Source organism: Aegilops tauschii, chromosome 1 (genome assembly GCF_002575655.3).
Source record: "Aegilops tauschii subsp. strangulata cultivar AL8/78 chromosome 1, Aet v6.0, whole genome shotgun sequence".
Classification (NCBI taxonomy): domain Eukaryota; kingdom Viridiplantae; phylum Streptophyta; class Magnoliopsida; order Poales; family Poaceae; genus Aegilops; species Aegilops tauschii.
This window is the reverse complement of record NC_053035.3, coordinates 277,818,932-277,833,332: the sequence shown is the minus strand read 5'-3', so window position 1 is coordinate 277,833,332 and position 14,401 is coordinate 277,818,932.

Sequence of the window (14,401 nt, the reverse complement as noted above, 5' to 3'; positions counted from 1 at the left end):
TTAAACGTCATTGTAATGACATGGGAACCCTCATGGCTGCACTAGTGAAGTATGCCCTCTGATAGTACCAAGGATCCCGAGTCTGACGATGATAAGACAGGGAAGGGAAAGAAGAGCGGCAACGCCAAGGGGCAGCACCACAACCCGGCGGGTCATGGAAACGGCGGCAAGCGTAAAGCGGACCACGGTTTAGACTTTGTGGCTAACACTAATACACATGACAAGGGCCAGCGGCGTAAGGGTAAACCGCCCCGGCGCAATGGAATGCCAAATCCTAACCCGGACCGTTTGTCGTATCTGTTAAACCAGCCCTGTCCAAAGCATTGGACGAAGGAGGAACCATCCACACACCTCTGGAAAGATTGTTACATCATGCAAGAGTTCAAAAATTCTGACTCTTTCCGGTATGATCATGGATCAGGAGGCGGTTTAGGCGGAGGAAATTCCGGTTCAGGATTCCATGGCAATCAGGGTGGACATAACAATCAAAGTAATCAGGGTAATCAAAGTGGCTATAATCATCAGGGAAATCAGCAGCAGCAGTAGTCATGTTACCAGAGCAACCCAAAGCAGTTGAACAGCGGACAGTATCATGTCTTCACCACTAGCTTGGACAAACGCGATCAGAAGCTTCATAAAAGGGTAGTGAATGCCGTTGAACCGGTCGTGCCCCGTTATTTGTGCTGGTCCGAGCAGCCGATTGTGTGGAGTAGAGAAGATCATCCACCCCGGGTTGACAATCCGGGTCATCTGGCTCTGGTGGTGGCACCTCAGGTGGGAGGCTATAAGTTCACTAAGGTACTCATGGATGGAGGGAGTAGCATCAATATCCTTTATAATGCAACTTTCCGTCGCATGGGGTTAACAGATAAAAATCTTAAACCGTCCAATACGGTGTTCCATGGTGTGGTGCCTGGTAAGTCGGCATATCCTGTTGGTAAGATAGCTTTGGAGGTGGCTTTTGGAGATGAGCATGACTCAAGATCAGAAACCTTGACCTTTGAAGTGGTGAAAATCAGTAGCCCATATCATGCCCTATTTGGACGGCCAACTTATGCTAAGTTCATGGCACGGCCTTGTTATGTCTATCTGCAGCTCAAGATACCGGGTCACAAGGGAACTATAACCATGCATGGGAGCCGCAAGATTGCTCTAGAGTGTGAAGAAGGTGATGCGGCTTATGCTGAGTCGGTTTGTGCAACCGAAGAGTTGAAGTTTTACAAGGACAATGTTGATCCGGCAGATATGACTTCGTTGAAGAAACCAACTACGGAGCATGATCCGGCCCTGAAGTTTAAATCGGCTGATGAGACTAAACTTGTTGACTTCGCACCTGGTGATTCGTCCAAGCAGTTTAGCATCAGCGCTAACTTGGATTCGAAATAGGAAAGCGCGCTCATCGAGTTCATCCGTGAGAATCGGGACCTCTTTGCATGGAAGCCTTCTGACATGCCTGGTGTACCGAGAGAACTCGCTGAGCACACTCTCAATGTTGAATCCTAAGTATAAACCGGTCAAGCAGTTTCTCCGCCGGTTCAATGAAGAAAGACGCAAAGCTATTGGGGAAGAAGTAGCCAGGCTCTTGGCGGCTGGATTTATCGTTGAAGTATTCCATCCTGAGTGGTTGGCTAATCCGGTGCTGGTCCTCAAGAAGAATGGCACTTGGCGTATGTGTGTGGACTACACAGATCTCAACAAAGCTCGTCCAGCAGATCCTTTCGCCCTCCCCCGTATTGATCAAATTATTGATGCTACGGCGGGTTGTGAGCGTTTAAGTTTTTTGGATGCATATTCTGGTTATCATCAGATCAAAATGGCAGTTAAGGACCAGGAGAAGACAGCCTTCATAACTCCCTTTGGAGACTTCTGCTATGTGTCCATGCCCTTTGGGCTTAAGAGTGCGCAGGCAACTTATCAACGGTGTGTACAGAATTGTCTTCATAAACAGATCGACCGCAATGTTCATGCCTATGTGGATGATATTGTGGTAAAATCAAGGAAGAAGGAGACATTGATTGATGACTTGAAGGAAACCTTTGATAACCTGCGGGTTTATAAAATGATGCTTAATCCGGCCAAATGTGTATTTGGTGTACCTGCAGGGAAGCTCTTGGGCTTTTTGGTGTCTAACAGGGGCATTGAAGCTAATCCAGAAAAGATCAAAGCCATCACCTCCTTGGCTAAACCGAAGTGTATCAATGATGTTCAACGCCTGGCAGGCCGGATTGCCGCGTTGAGCCGCTTTGTCAGTCGCCTCGGGTAGAAGGCCATCCCTTTGTATCAGATGATGAAGAAAACGGATAACTTCGTCTGGAGTGACGCCGCTAATGAAGCATTTGAGGACTTAAAGCGGCAGCTAGCTAATCCGCTGGTTCTCGCTGCTCCGGTTGACAAAGAGCCATTGTTGCTATATGTGGCAGCTAATGCTCGGGCTGTTAGTGTGGCTATTGTGGTGGAGCGCAAGGAGGCAGGAAAGGAATATCCGGTTCAGCGGCCGGTTTACTATATTAGTGAGGTACTCATTGAATCCAAGCAGAGGTACCCGCATTGGCAAAAATTGGTGTATGGGGTTTTCATGGCAAGCCGGAAGCTTAAGCAGTATTTCCAAGGTCATCCCATCACGGTGGCCAGCTCTGCTCCTTTGGGGGATATAATCCAGAATAGGGAGGCAACCGGTCGGATTGCTAAGTGGGCTATCGAGCTCGGGCCTCACGGGTTGAAATACATACCCCGAACGGCGATCAAATCTCAGGCACTTGTGGATTTCATCAATGATTGGACAGAATTACAAGCACCAGAAGAGAAGCCGGATCACACTTATTGGACTATTCATTTTGATGGGTCCAGGCAATTGGAGGGCTCGGGGGCTGGAGTCGTGTTAACTTCCCCGCGAGGTGATAAGTTTTGTTATGTTCTCCGTTTAATGTTCCCTTGCACTAATAATGCAGCTGAATATGAGGCCTTACTCCATGGTCTTCGGATGGCTAAGGAGATGAATCTCAGCCGAGTTAAATGCTTCAGTGACTCGGATCTGGTGGCTCAACAAGTGTCTGGCACTTGGGATTCCAAGGACCCACTAATGGCAGCATATCGTCGTGAGGTGGATATTGTTGCAGGTCACTTCAAAGGTTATCAGGTGGATCATGTGGACCGGCGGAAGAATGAAGCGGCAGACGCTTTAAGCCGCCTGGGTTCCCAACATAAACCGGTTCCACCTAATGTATTCCTGGATGTTTTGCACAATCCATCCGTCAAGCTCCCTGGTGAAGAGGATTTGGCTGTTCCTGATCCGGAGGCTCAGTTGGTGGCGGCTCTACATGTTATCCCGGATTGGACGGTTCTGTATCTGGCGTATATAAACCGGGGCGAGTTACCAGAGGATGAAACTTTGGCCAGGCAGATAACCCGGCGGTCCAAGTCCATGACTATTATCAATGGAGAGTTACATCATTGCAGTGTGACAGGGGCGTTTCAACGCTGTGTATCTCCTGATGAAGGCCGTGAAATTTTGGGTGAGAACCATGAAGGAGATCGTGGACACCACGCCGGTTCAAAATCTTTGGTGGCTAAGGCGTTTCGTCAGGGTTTCTATTGGTTGATAGCTCATGCTGATGCCGAGGACTTGGTTAAAAGATGTGATGGCTGTCAGAAATTCTCACGGCGTGCTCATGTACCAGCTCAAGAATTGAGGATGATTCCAATCACCTGGACGTTTGCAACTTGGGGGCTGGATATGGTTGGGCCTTTCAAGAGGTCCAAGGACAAGAAGACCCACCTTTTGGTGGCGGTTGATAAGTTCACGAAGTGGGTGGAGGCAGAGCCAGTTAGTAAGTGTGACGCAGCCACGGCAGTTCAATTCATCAAAAAGGTGATCTTCCGGTTTGGCTTTCCACACAGCATTATAACAGACAATGGTACCAATTTGTCAAAGGGTGCCATGAAGCAGTTCTGTCAACGTGAGCACATCCGGCTTGACGTGTCATTAGTGGCTCACCCCCAGTCCAATGGTCAAGCAGAGAGGGCCAATCAAGAGATCTTGAGAGGTATCAAACCCCGGCTTATGGTTCCTTTGCAATGGACGCCGAGTTGTTGGGTTGAGGAGTTACCTTCAGTGTTATGGAGCATCAATACCACACCCAACAGGTCGACAGGCTACACGCCGTTCTTCATGGTTTATGGAGCGGAGGCGGTTCTTCCTAGTGACATCCGTCATGACTCGCCGCGTGTAGTGGCATATGTTGAAGCGGATAACGAGAAGGCACGACAGGAAGCTCTTGACCTGTTAGATGAGGAGCGTGACATGGCGGCAGCCCGTTCAGCGATTGATCAACAAGATATGCGTCGTTATCATAGCCGCCAGGTTAGAACTAGAGCCTTTCAGGAAGGAGATTTGGTGCTTCGACTCATCCAGGATCAGACAGATATGCACAAGCTATCCCCCCCCTTGGGAAGGACCTTTTGTGGTCAGCAAGAATCTGCACAACGGGTCATACTACCTAATCGATGTTCGAGAACACAAAGACTCATGTAAATCGGAGGAGGAGACCAACCAGCCGTGTAATATTGCTCATCTTCGGTCCTACTATACTTGAGCTACAGGTTCTGCTCATGTACATGTTATGACATTGTATATGTTATGATCAATATAATAAACCGGAACCTCAGCTAAAGCGGGGTATCTGTTGTTTTCCTACATCATGTGTGGTTACATGGAGCTTACAAAGCGGCGTCCGATTTACCCCTTGATTCAGCTTTTCAAAGCTTGATATCAGATCACTTGGGGGCTTGGTCGTATTTGAACCATAGCTAGACCTCTTGATCTGCGCAATGCCACAACATCACTTGGGGGCTTGGTCGTATCCGAACCATAGCCACGCCTCTTGATCGGTGCAATGCCACAACATCACTTGGGGGCTTGGTCATATCCGAACCATAGCCACGCCTCTTGATCGGCGTAATGCCACAGCATCACTTGGGAGCATGGTCGAACCCGAACCATGTCTACGCCTCTTGATCGGCGTAAAGCCACAGCATCACTTAGGGGCTTGGTCGAACCCGAACCATAGCAATGCGTCTTGATCGGCGTAATGCCACAGCATCACTTGGGGGCTTGGTCGAACCTGAACCATAGCAACACCTCTTGATCAAATTTGGGGCCTGGCAGCCCGTGAAAAGCCTTGACTACAACGGTTTTATTTGCCTTTTGCTAAGTTTCTTTTTCTTTTGCTAAGATTTGTGATGCTTTCAAACCAGTGTTTATCAACCCGGTTAGGCTGTCAACTACAAGTTGTCAGTACATGACCAAGCTATAATCCGGAGACTATCAGTCCAGTCTGGTTTTGACTCATAGTCACCAGTATGGAATAAGCCGGTGTTTATCACAACCCGGAACGGTTTTGTTGTAAACCGGCATTATATAACAGGAGATACTTTTACTCCAGATTAAGGTTATTACCTTCATTACAAGGTTGGTCAGCCAACACTATGCCTAAAGGTCACATGTATCATATATTCCCATATTTGATTATCTTTTACAACCTTGGTTATAAACCTTGGTCATATATATAGTTGGGTATCATGACCCGCCCGATGGTAAACCGCCAGGGCGCTTTAAGCTTCTTCTCTGCAGGAACAGCTTGAATAAATAGCTATGGATTATGAACATCATATCTTAAGCATGGCGGATTAACACGCATCAGTTGCAGATAAATATGCACGAAGGCATAACAGACCAAGTATTTTAACTAGCCTATTACAAGGCGTTTTAGTGCCCAACGGATAATTGTTTCTCAATAAACATTGCAGTATGGAAGATTAAACCGGCCCCCGGGTTATGATAACTGAGCATCTTGACCTGACGGCTGCGGGTCATCTTGCACCGGTTCACCTTCTTCGTCCCTACCCAGCGGCTGGAAGTCAACAGTTGTCCAGTCGATCCCAGTTAAAGCTTGGAACACAGCTTCGTCGCTTATAAGGGTGGACGGTTCAATATCAGGGGCATAAGTGTGCTTACGGATTGGAGGGATCAGGTTTTGAGCCTCAGGAGCTGGTGCAGCAACCCACTTGTTATTGATATCATAACTCGCCTGATAATGTGAAAGATCAGCCTCTTCAGCAAGTTGACAAGCCAGTGGACGTACTTCCCGGTTTATGGCGCGGAGATCTTCAGTGCAAAATTCTGATCCGTCTTCTTTCAAGCTTGGGTAGCCTTTAGCCACGTCCGTCGGGTCAAGATCAGGCACCCATGCTTTTGCCCGGGTTAGCGCGGTCATAGCGCCAGCCCTTGCAGCAGACCTCTTCAGCTCTTCTACCCGGGCAGGCAGCATAGATAGCCTGTCTAAGGTATCTTTGATCAACGTCGGGGGCGGCTTATTGTGAGAAGCGGTGCAGATAATGCGTTGAGCGCCGGTATACAGTTGTTCTATCAGCGTATAGGCAGCCTTCAGCTTCTTCTGCACATCAGAGCCCAGATGGCTAATGCGAGTTCCTGTATCATTACAAACATCAGTAAACCGGCAACGCATGGGAGGATATTTTGAAAGCATAAAGGAAGGATGCTTACCAAACACAGCAACGGTCATAGCATGCACTTGCCGCTTTACACCAGTCAGCTCGTCAACCACCGGTTTAAGAGCGGCTTCTGCGTTTTCAGCCCTTTTTATCAAATCGACTTTTTCAGTCTCCCAATCCGCCCGCTCTTTGTTGAAACCCTCTTTCAGTTTCTCCATAGCGCCTAGAGCGCGGGTCAACTCTTCCTTCGCTTTGGAGGCTTCAGCTTGCTGGGTTTGGATGTTCTCTTGCAGATCAGCGGTTTGGCGTTCCTTGTTGTTCAGCTCCGCCTGTAAAGGGACAGATGTATCATGAGTTGACATTACATATTTGAAGTACCAAGCCCATAACAAGTTATGCCCTTGATACTTGGGGGCTAATGCATATTTGCTCTTGATCAGAAATTTCTACAAGTCCCAAGCACAATACAAGTATTAATCTTGGCACTTGGGGGCTAATGTGTATTGGCTCAAAAAGTTGTTGGTATGGGGTTCTTTTACAGTCCCGGTTCATCTTTATAAAGTTAAACCGGCCCTTGGGGGCTATACCGGTGAAAGAGCAGTATGGCAAATTTCAAAGAAACCGGTTCATCTTAATGAGGTAATCCGGTCCCTGGAAGCTAAATATGCAAAGATAAGGTATGGCAAAAGTCCCGGTTTAGATCGGTATCATAAACCGTCACTTGGGGGCTACTAGGAGTTGATAAACTACAATTGGACAAAAGAGAAAAATGGTAGTTACCTCACGCTCCTTCATCAAATTTACCAAACTAGCTTCATAATCACGGCTGGTATACAGACGGTTCAAGAAGCCAGAGTGAATGTCTTGAGCATCGAGATGGGCGTAGCTTGATAAATCGGCATTCCATTTGCCTTTGCCGGTAGTAGAGATATCATCCTTGGCAGTATGCTTTGACAAAGCTACAGGATTGCCAGGAGTAGTGTGGCCAGTGCCAGTAATCATAATATCATCATCTTCTTCATTAGCAGCTCTCACTGGAGTTGGCGGTTTATCAGTGTCCTTAACTGGACTGACCGGTTTGTCATCAGTTTGGACAGGGCTGGTTGGCCGATCTGCATAGCCGGTAGTGTCAACTTGCACTTGTTCAGCAAGAAAGTCATGGTCTTGAAGCGGCATATCGTGAAGCATAGCGTCAACATCGGTTTCTTCCGCCTCTGGAGTTATTTCCAGTTCAGCAGCTACATTATCATCAGCTGGTTTGTTTAACCGAGCTTTCTTGCTGGGTCTTGGCTTGGCGCTTAGAAAAGATAGACATAAGGATCAGTACAGTATATAAAACACATCAAGAGTAAAGACATGTGCATAACTCACCCAGGAACTATTTTGAGGGGTCGAAGCTGTGTGGCCGATGACTCGCCAGAGGATGAGTGAGAAGTACCCTCATAATTTGAATCAGACGGGTTAAGAGGCTGGCAAAAACAACCTGCTTTTGAGCATGAAGTATCAATGGAATAAGAGACCTCTGATCGGCGTTTCCGAACCGGACTGTTCGGTAAATCGGCGGAGGTAACTACCTGGCCGCTGTGCCGGGTTGTACGGCGAGCCTCGTGCTGCTGCGTCTTCAAAAGAAAATTTGGGTCCAAATAAGCAAGAGGGTGAGAAAATTTTACTTTCCGGTTTGCTTGACGGATTTTTGATGTTGGCACAGGATCTGAATCGGAGGAAAGAATGGTTACCTCTACGTCCTCAGCATGACTGCCTTCAGCGTCGTCCTGATAATAATCATTGTCAATGAGATGTACGAAAAATGAACCAAGAGAGTCAAGTTCTACCTCTGGTTCCGGATTACCCACATCATCATCGGCTAGTGGATCGGAGAATGCAGTAGTCCTTCTCTTGGCAGGTTTTTTTTAATAACCTTGGTCTTTGGACGAACTGGCTTGACCGGTTTGTCTTGCGGCTTCGCCGGTTTGTCTTGTGACGGTTTCTTGTTCCAGAACGGATCATCACCCTGTCAGAAAATAATCACAATTTCAGAGAATATTTGGACAGAAGCAACGTCAGATAAAAAGATTATATGATTCTTACAGCTGGCGGTTTGTTGAAGGTGCAGAAAGGGAGTAGTCCGGTTTGGGCGCAGGCAGCCTCCGGTTTGTTCAGTATCTTTTTTACAGCTTCAGTGACTTCTGCATCTGTGAGCTGAATATCAATATGCCGCTGAGCATCCTTCAAACTCCCCGTATATTCACACATCAAACTGGGGCGCCGGCTTAAGGGCAGAATGCTCCAGCTTATCCAGCAACGAGCAAGATCAACTCCTGTCAAACCGTTCGCCATGAAGGCTCTAAGCTTTGATAGTTGGGGAGCATAGTTGGCCCGTTCTCTTGCTGTCAACCTCTGAGGAAACGGGTGTGTGTTGCTCAGGCGTTCAGGGCGGTAACCCGGCAGGGGGTTTTCGTCAGATGGAGAGGTATCCGTGCAGTAAAACCAAGTTTGGTTCCACTCTTTGGGGTGACTATGGAGTTTGGGATGGGGGAAGGTGACCTCTTTCCTCTTCTGAACCGCCATTCCGCCCAGTTCCGTATTGGGTCCATCTGAGAACTCGGTGCGACGGTTTAAGTGAAAGAAATCCCTAAACAGTTCGACTGTAGGTTCCTCTTGCAGATAAAATTCACAGAATACTTGGAAGTGGCAGATGTTGGTAACAGAGTTGGGACCGATGTCTTGAGGGCGCAGCTGAAAATTGGCTAGCACATCTCGGAATTTTTTTGAACCGGGAGGGCTAAAACCTCGTCCGAGATGATCAGCAAACACGACTACCTCTCCATCCTTGGGTGTAGGAGGATTTTCCGGGCCAGGGACCCTCCAGTGGATGACATCTTTCTTGGCTAAAGCGCCCGTTTTAACAAGGTTGTTTAATTGCTCCTCGGTTACTCGAGAGGGAGCCCAATTGCACTCATAGACTTGTTTAGCCATGACAAGGAAAATCTGAAACATGAATATTACCGGTTTAAGATTTACAGTGGACAACTAAACCGCGGTATGAGGATACTAGCATATTGGTAAACTGGATTTGGTTATTCATAAACCGGAGTCTGGCAATGGAACGGTGTAATGCATTGGCGGTTCAACAGGGGACTAATGGTATCTACCAGGTCATCATTTTTTCTATGAGGTTAAATCGGCCAAACTGGTATTCAAAGGGTGTAAGAGAAGGAAGAAACAAGTTTCACATCTTGCTATGGTAATTTCAGATCTACCGCGCGTAGGAAAACAAAATATATTATGACCCAAATTCCAGTGTACTGAAGGTTCACCAAGATGAGATGAGTTGGATATCAAACAAGTGCTAAAACTGCTAAAGCGCGAGATCTATGTGGTTTAAACTACTACCGCACGAGACCTATGTGGTTTTTGGATCTAACCCATGGATATAAATAAGGGAAAAGAAGGGCGGCGACGAACACTGATGAACGACAGAAACCCTAAGTGCAGATCTATGGTAAGAGAAAGGGGAGACTTACGGATGTTGTTGAGCAGCGGCGGGGCGCGGAGGAGCTCTGGTACGTTCAGGTCGATGCAGCGGCCAAGGTTGGTGTAGTAGTCGAAGGTTGACGGCGGCGGCCAAGGTCGAAGGGTCGGGCGTCGCGAGGCACGAAGGGGAAAATGGAAAGACCCCCTGGCCCTATTTATAAGGGAGATAAACGACAGATGCGAAAATCGAGGAGCCGAGTTTTTGGATATGAGGCGATGTTGTCGCCTCGATTGTCGGAGGCTCGTTAATGACAGGTGACGTCACGACGGTTTACCAAGATCCTAGAAGATGATGTCATGGCGGTTTACAAGATTGTGTGAAGATGTTGAAGAAGAAATTTTCTCAAGTATTGAGGATTGACATGAACCAGTTCAAATCAATCTGGGGCCTAATGTTGGGGATATTACCACTGGGCGTAAACTGGCCAAGAGAGGCCGGGTTAACTTCATAAGTAGTTCATCTGTATCTGAAGCCCATGAAGACAGACGGTGACGCTTCATGAAGGCCCAGGGCCCAAAGCCGGTTTAAGGCATGTAGACACAAACCGGCATTGAGATGTAAACTTGTGTTGTAAGATATGTGTAGCAGAGACCGATCCGGACACGATTATGAATCAGCCTCGGAGTCTGTAAACCGACGGGCGTCAACCCATGTATATAAGGGGACGACCCGGCGGCGGTTCAAGGACAACAGACAACAACTCGAGACCCAGGCAAAGCGTATTCGCTCCTTGGTCATCGAAACCCCATCAATTCCATCACAACTAGACGTAGGCTTTTACCTTCATCGTAAGGGGCCGAACTAGTATAAAACTCTCTGGCGTCCCTTGTCCGCTTTAACCCCTTCAAGCTAACCCGTAGCGATGGCTCCACGACTAAGTCCTTTCTCTAGGACATCTGCCGTGACAAAACCACGACAACTGCGAACATGGATATCCTTGGTCTGATGAAGAATAGGCGCTATATTTCTGCTCTGAACCAGCAAATCAATTCAGTATGAAATTGTCCAGGGCAAAACATGACTGTATCAAATTGTCCAGTGCAAAACATGACAGGTGCTAAGCGGAAGAGATGTGTTTAAACCGAAAATACATGGTGGGTATATGTTTACTAGCTGCTTGATATTTATGCAGACAGAGATGTCTGCCCGTTGCTATTTGGCAAACAAACAAAGTGACCGCAATTTTTGTTGAACTGCACAAGAGAATAGTATAGTCACCGCATGCAGTGCCATTTGAAAATAGACACAGAAAGATTGGATAGTCACTTCATGGACTGCAGAAAAGTAGTATTGTACTATTTATTGGCCAACACTAGGTGCTTCATTGCTCTGGTCTGATTATACAATGGGCATCATTTTGCCTAAGTTAAAGTTTGTATTTCGAAAATAGTCTCGCTGTGTGATCGAGAGAAGACCAAATCATATTGCAGTGGATGTTCCTCCATCATGTGTGGTTCATTCTCATGGTTCCAGCTGTTGGTGAAACCACTTACGTTTGCAAGAGGAATTGTAGACTTCACAAACAAATTTTTCTTTCAGTCTGTATTGAATGTTTGCCAAGAGAAGCATCCATGTTAGTAGGAAGAACATATCTTTTTTCTAGATCTTTGCTTTTGGAGCTACATATTTGTATATGATCTGTGAATCATTGAGATGCATTAACATGTTGATCTTATGTATGGGTATCGTACTAGTTGGTTTTGAATTTGGGCTACTAATGTGAACATATTACAATGCCAGGCATGTGAGTCTCGTGTGAACATTTCGAACGGATCGGTTCTTACTGCTGTGCACAACATGATCCTTATTTCTTTCTTCTCAGTGTTTACAACTTACTAACAATTCCTTATTTCTGTTCGCTCAGTGTTTACAAGTTACTGATCAATCACTAGCTAGCCTACTAATGCACTCCTGGCTGTTTTAGTTGCGACGCAAGATTCGAAGTGGCAGTTTTTTGAATAAAAATGCCACCTCTGAAGAAACTGACAAACTACTCTGAAGAAAATGCCATGCGAATCTGAAGAAACTGCCAGCAAAAACATTCGCAAATGCCTTATCTCCCAGCTAACGTTCATTAGCTAATGCGATCGTACATGTACACCATCCGACCTACTCAATCCTACATGTACACTATCCGACCTACTCGATCCTACACGGATAAATAGCGGATCACGCACGTACTACCTCCTTTCCGGTTTGTAGGGCTCAATTCAAGAAACGACCTACTCGATCCTACATGAATAAATAGCAGATCACGCACGTACTAGTACCTCCTTTCCGGTTTGCAGGGCTTAATTCAAAAATCTCACCAACCAAGGTATCCCTTCGTCCGGGTTTATTAGTCCCGTGAGGCAAAGCAGCAAGACCAAGGCATGGCTATAATTAACTGCATGTAGAAGTTTAAGCCTAATTAATTCCAGCGATTTAAGTGGCTGCATGCATGCCCTCGGCTATGACTCGTTGCATGCTGCTCCGCATACTGGCTGCGAGCGATTCTGAGTGGCTACATGCAGCCGGCCGTAATTAAGGCAGCTAACTTATGCGAAAAAAGATGCGCTTTAATTGTTGTGGGCCTTTTAAATCCGTGGAATCATTTTTGACAAGGAGGGAGTACCTCATCTGATGATTCGAGTGCACTCCTTTGACCGTCATGCCGGCGTGCGACCCAGCACGGACGGGACGCACCACTGACGGGACGGGACAGCACAGTCATAATTTTAGTTTTTCTAGTTTTCCAAGGCAAGCTGACGCACTAATCCATGCCTGCTTATGCATTGAATTCCGATGACCGCGATGACCGTTGCGTTTCCCGCGACACGCTAGTTCCCCTACCTTCCGCCTCTAATTACTGTTTCCCGGGCTTCTCCGGTGGCACCATCACCCAACTCGCCCTATCCTCATAAGCCCCCACCGGCCCGACGTCGCTCGCCACTTATCCTCGCTCTCGCCACGTCCACCATGCCCCCGCCCGTCCGCGATAGGCGACACCGGAGGCGATCACCGCCGAAACTAGTGTTTGGTTTTTCACCGGAAAGACGGAGGGAGGAGGCATCTATCGGTCTTTAGATGGCAATGCGGAGTATGAGGAGTTGTTGGAGCGCGACCGCCTAGCGGAGGAGCAGCGTATTGCCGATTTGCGCCGCCAGCGGGACATGGAGCAGCAGCGCACCGACGCTCTGAGTCGCGAGCAGAGCGCCCGCAACTGGGCCGACTACATGGAGGCCGGCGCCCGGCAAATAGCCCTGGAGGCTGTCGGGCACGCACGCGTTCGCGATGCCGAATTTTACTACAAGCTCATCAAGTGGGTTTCCCGCTTAGAAGCCGAAGCTTCGGTGGACCACGCCGGCATGGAAAGGGCCAACCCGCGCGAGCAACGCTCCCTATCACACCTCTGGCAAGTCCGAGGTGAGGCGGAGGAAGCCGGTGCCCACGTTTATCGTGTACTGTAGATGGCGGCCGGCATCGTCTAGTTAGCTAAGAGTAAGTTAGTAATTGTGCACTACTAGAGTATTAGTGGGAGTAGAGAGTTAACTTGGCTATGATTGTTGTCAACGTGGAAGTTCAGTACTCTATATCTGGATCAGACATGTTACTTTACTCTGAATGTTGAACTTTCCGTCTGAACGTATGGAATAGGCTGTTATTTTTTAAAATGGGTTGTATTTGTATGCCACGGGTTTAGAGGCTGACTTGTGGGCCTACCAGGTTGACGCGTACACAATCAGGAGATGATTGTACGTGGAGAGGATGATAGCGGGGACCCACCAAGGTCATGGCAGTACGCAAGCAAGTGCCTCCTTATTTCAAGCCAATAAAAAATAGCTCCTCCTAATGGATTTCTGACATCTAGGTCACATGCCATTGTCAATGTAGTCAATAAACGAGAGAATTGCACAACGAGCGGCTGACACCAGGGACCCAGCAGCTCGCCCAGTTATTTTTGTTTTGGGTTAATTTGATAAATGCCACTCCAAATCTGGTGATTCTGAGAAATGCCACTGTAATTTCCGAACTTTGAAAAATGCCATTTCATGCCATTTCCAATGGCATTTTTCGAAGTCTGGAGTGGCGTTTTTCAAAGTTTGCAAATTGCAGTGGCGTTTTTCAAAGTTTGCAAAAATTGCAGTGGCATTTTTCAAAGTTTGAAAATTGCAGCGGCATTTTTATGAATCACCATAATTGGAGTGGCATTTATCTAATTTGTTTTTTGAGAGGGAAGCAGGGTGTCAACTGGGCTGTGCGGGGCACTCTGGCCTTTTTAGACAGCCTTTTCTTTTATGTTTACCACAGACCACCCTCGTGGGCCCCTTGTGGCTCCACCGACCTACTTCTTCCTCCTATATATACCCATATACC